This window comes from Ruditapes philippinarum, unplaced genomic scaffold (genome assembly GCF_026571515.1).
Source record: "Ruditapes philippinarum isolate M1 unplaced genomic scaffold, ASM2657151v2 ctg308_1_1_1_1, whole genome shotgun sequence".
Taxonomy (NCBI): Eukaryota; Metazoa; Mollusca; class Bivalvia; order Venerida; family Veneridae; genus Ruditapes; species Ruditapes philippinarum.
Genome location: NW_026855874.1, coordinates 63,705 through 68,872, shown reverse-complemented (window position 1 = coordinate 68,872; position 5,168 = coordinate 63,705).

Genomic DNA, 5,168 nt, shown 5'->3' with positions numbered 1-5,168 from the left:
AAAATATGTCCTCTTGTTTATTGGCAATTATATTTTTTTACCTTATTAAACACACACACACACGCACGCACGCACACATGCACCAACACACGCGCACGCGCGCGCACACACACATATATATTTGTATGTGTGGAACATAAGATGTGTCTGACGACAACATACTAATTAGTTTATACTAATCTATTTTAGTTTGACTGTGTTGAAAGCTATAAGCTTATTGAATCACTCTAGAATCCGTTCCTGGAACCAACCAATTTTGAGCAATGAGTATAAATTCTATTGCTCACGGAAACAACAGTTTGCTCCGGATGGGGTTTGAACCTACGCGACGTTAACCATACGGCCTCGCCGCCACTCAACATACTAAATGACACTGTTGCATTAGACGTACATCATACTGGTCGAAATAATTAATAATTAATGAACTGTAGCAGGGGACGGACAAGGCTCAGAAGAGTCATTTGGGCAATGGTCGATCTCTAAATTGTTCATGGTATAGTAAATACCTTGTCGAATGCCATATAACAACAGAACCTCTTGACTTTTTCTGACAATGTTAGTCTGGTAATGAATAGCTAGTCATGGTCGATTCTAATTTTTTTGTGATCTTGATTGTCTCAACACTATACGGTATTTGTTTGTTATTATTACCGTTAATGGGAACAAACACATACGGTTTTGATAATAAATCCGAAAAGATTTACATTTTAGCAGACATCTCGATTAAAACTTGCAGTGTATTCAATTTAATCTGTTCGTCCACCAATGTTCAAAAATTGTGAATGTGTTTTAAGACGTTCTTGTATTATGTATGATGTTAGGGCAGAAAGTTATTGATATGTTCCATACATTGTTAATTGGGAATTGCCTCCCTTCTAAGCTACACAAAAATTCACTTGTCATAATTGTGTCTCCTTTCGAGGCGTGTTTGTCGCGGTGAATGCTTGTCATGGCTAACCCGGAAGACCAAGTGCTACAGAAGTCCGTTTCGACAAAGATTTCTTTGAAAGTATTGACTTCTTGCGGAAGGGTTCAAAGGCAGCATTATCAGTATGAGAAAATGTCGCCAATGGACTGAGACCTGCGAAGCATTGCTAGGGAAGTGGATATAAGCTCTGGTTCAGTTCAGGCAATTCTGACTGATGTCTATGACATGTCAAAGGTTTCCACTTGATGGGTCCCCAGACAGTTGACTGACAACCAGAAACGGACCAGGCTTGACATTTCAAGATATCTTTGTCTCGCTACGAGGATGAACCTGATTTTATCTACCGGATCGTAACTCAGGATGAAACAAAGTTCCATCACTTCGATCCAGAATCCAAAAAGCAGAGTATGCAATGGAAGCACCCTGGTTCACCCCCTCCGAGAAAATTTAAGAGAGTTCTATCAGCAGGGAAGATGATGGCTTCAATTTTAATCATGATTGACTGTCTTGAGCAAGGTCGTACCATAAACGGTACGTACTATGCAGACGAATTGAGATGTCTACGTCAAGAAATCGCGCGTGAAAGGAGATGCAAACTGACTCAAGGCGTTCTGCTCCTGCATGACAATGCTCCAGCTCACACATCCAAAGTTGCGATGGCTGCGGCCTTGAAACTCTTCACCATCCCCCATATTCTCCGGACCTTCCCCATTTTGACTTCTGCCTGTTTTAACTGAAAACCAAGCTTCGTGGTAAACGTTTTGGAAGCAATGAAGGTGTCACAATGGCGGTCAATGAGTTCTTTGAGGACCAAAATAGAGAGTTCTATTTTGAAACACAGGTGGGCAAAGTGCATTGATGGCAATTGTATTGAAACGTAAAACCATTAGTTGGGTTCTCATACTACCGGAAGTACATCGGATCAAGAACTTTTTTGATCAAACCTCGTATCATTTTAATTGGCTAAATAAAATTTGAAGTCAAAAACGAAACAAGAAATAATATGAATAGATTTATAGACTACTAAAATAAAAAGAGATATAATTTTAGCCCTAAAGTAGTAAAGTTGGTTGCGGCACTAAGCACTATTTTGTCTCTTCAATGTTTTAATATCTATCATTGGCGTGTTTTTCTTTGATTGTTTTTACTAGATAGATGCTTTTTGTTGTTACGTATTCTAGTGCAGAAATAAGTCTTGCAAGCAAAAAATTATCCTTGCTGTGATGGTGGGTAAACTGCAAGTTATATATAAGTTATCTAAACGGCATCCTTAAATGTGCTATTTTGTATAGAAACTTGGTCGATGTCCTTTCAGTGACGGCTACATTGTTAAAGGATCTTGATGACTCCATAACTAAAAAATTAGTAAAAATGAACCCATAAATTGTAATACCTGATAATAAAAACACAACAGTGTTCTGTAACGTTGAAACACAAATGAAATGGACTTGTTGTTTCTAATGCGCTCGACTACGAAGGTGACAAGAGTTGCACATTGACGTTTGGGAACATTATACTCTATTATGAAAAATAAGGTAAAACTATTCTGTTATCGTGTGACAAACATGGATATCTTGCTGTTAATGAAAACAAGTATGTCTTTGAAGCACGGTGAAAGTCGAGATAAAGTTTACTGGTATAAATAGAACATATTTGAAACACGATGACGGCTAAAACAAAGTTACAAAAGAAGCCATAGAATACAGAATTGTCGGTAAGTTATACAAAATTGTCGGTAAGTTAACAATAATGAAAAGGAATTTATTCAAATACAAACAATAACAAGAAATGTGAGTAACATGATAACGTATAGGTAAGGCAAACGGGGACATACATGCATAATGCAACTACCAATTTTAAGTCATATTAGTATGTTGTCCGAGTTTAACAACCAGAATGGAAATAATCGGATGAAAGACATCCGAAAGACATCCCTATATTATGTATTGAGTAGTTACAAACAATGAATAAAACGAAATATAATTTGTTTGACTGCTATGAAGATAAATGAATGTAAGGTTAATGGCAGTATTAAAAAAATTAAAGGAAATAAACTGACATCTGTTTTTTTGTTGTTGTTTTTTTTCCCTTGAGATATTTGACATTTTTAAAGCGGACCCAAATAACGGACAACTTCCAATGAAACTAAATACATGTAATTCGGAAACAAATATAAAAACAACAGTATCTATAATAAAATGAATAAATAAATATTCATAAATATCTATAAAATAGAGAAAGAAAGCTAAAAAATATTGCATAATTGTAAAGTAGTCACGTGCTTATTCTCATGCCGTAACGTTTTTTTAAGGAGACAAAAATATTGTCGAATAATTATTGGCAATTATTATGAGTATCAATGTCAGTTATTGTCAACAATTGTACTATAACGTATCATAAACAGATGTGAACTTGGTGACATACAAAAATAGATAGAAGATTTTTTTTTATGTTACAATCAATTATCATTGAGCGATAATTTTTTATACAATATTTTTATACTCATCAGAATATATTTTCTTCCATTGTTCATATGCTGATACATTACTTATTTGAGTATATGACAAAGTATACAGTAGACAAATGACTAAAAACTATGTAATTAAAACATAATTTTTTCTAGCCACAACAATGATGTTTTTTCCAAATATTCGCGATTTATTGTTGTTGCCATCATAATCAATTAAACAGCAGAAAGATTCAAGTCTGAATTAATTGAATAATTAATTGATAAGCTATCTATATAGACATGCCAAAAATAAAATTCGTACTCACGTTTATCTAGTTTTTAATTTTCTATTAATTTTAAGCACAACAACTGTACAAATGTATTTTTGTTGTTTCTTTTTATTTTTAATGCATGCATAATTTAATGTTAATGCATGTATAATTTACAACAAAATGTCTAAATGCACACAGTTTAAGAGCCAAGACATTACTGGAAATGAAAAAAATGACTTAAATTTTAGATTCCTTCATAAAAGCAATTTATTTGATACTCGTGTGTTAAACTCACTAAGTTCGAATCTATAGAAAAATGGTTACAAGATATACCGTCTAAAACAAGTTCGAATCTGGATTGAAATTTTTACAATCATTTGTTCTGTTCTGTAAATTCAGAACATTTCAAAATCATAAATGAAAGTAAATTTCATACAATTTAGATAAACGAAATCGTGCATTATCATACAGTAGTATCTAAGCCACTGTAAGTTTAATATATAAACTAGCTTATGTGCTTAGATTTATGAAACATTTTTTTTTGTCATTACATTACATTACATTGATAATTTGATAGACAAGTGAAATTATAACAGATTTATAGCATAATAACAAATTAATTTTGATGTATTATTAGACAATGAAGCGGAAAAATGATACATCTAAAAAGAATGAATTTAATATGAAAAACTTATTTTCGCATAAAATTCTGATTTATGGAAGTAAATATTTTTCCACCGCAGCTATACCGACGCCGAGGAAAAACAATGAATTCTGTATATCGTCAAATACCTTTAAATTTAAATAAACACTTAACATGAATAGCCATTAATCATTGTCAACATAGTTTCAGTGTCTGAAACCATGAAAGTCTTGTCATTACTTGTAAAATTATACGCTTAAAATAAAAAAAATCAGAAGTTGTATTGTCTTTGATTTAAAGTTTCGCCATCCCGATGGTCTCTATTGTCTGAAAGATCGGCTATTTGATATTGCATCTGGTAACACTTCGAATAAAGACAATGAAAAGTTTGTATTAGATCTGTTATACAAAACCAAAATTAAACCAAAACATACGTTAATCTAATATATGAAAAGCGACTCTGTGAGGGATTTTAATTTCCCACATATAAAACTACATTGAGGTAGATTGGCATTTATAATTTACACAAGAGTTTACTTGACTTTTCTTTCAAAAGCTCATTACCATTGTCTATTCTCCATGGACCAAAAGTCTTGTTTGAACTTACTTTTGAAAACTTAGAAGCCTTCGAAAAATTCTTGCGTAAAAATCAAGCTCGTAAAGTGAAGACAGACAGCAAAGATAATTTTTATAGGCACTTAACTAGAGATTCTGTGAATTTGTTGATTTATTTTTCGAAAGTAAACTTACTCGCGTAAAGACAACTAAGATAAGGGGAAAATGGAATTATTGGAGTTAGCCTTTTTTAAAAACAAATGAAAAAGATTATAGGACTGATTGGTTCAAACATACGTAATCTCGACTGTGTTCTTGCAA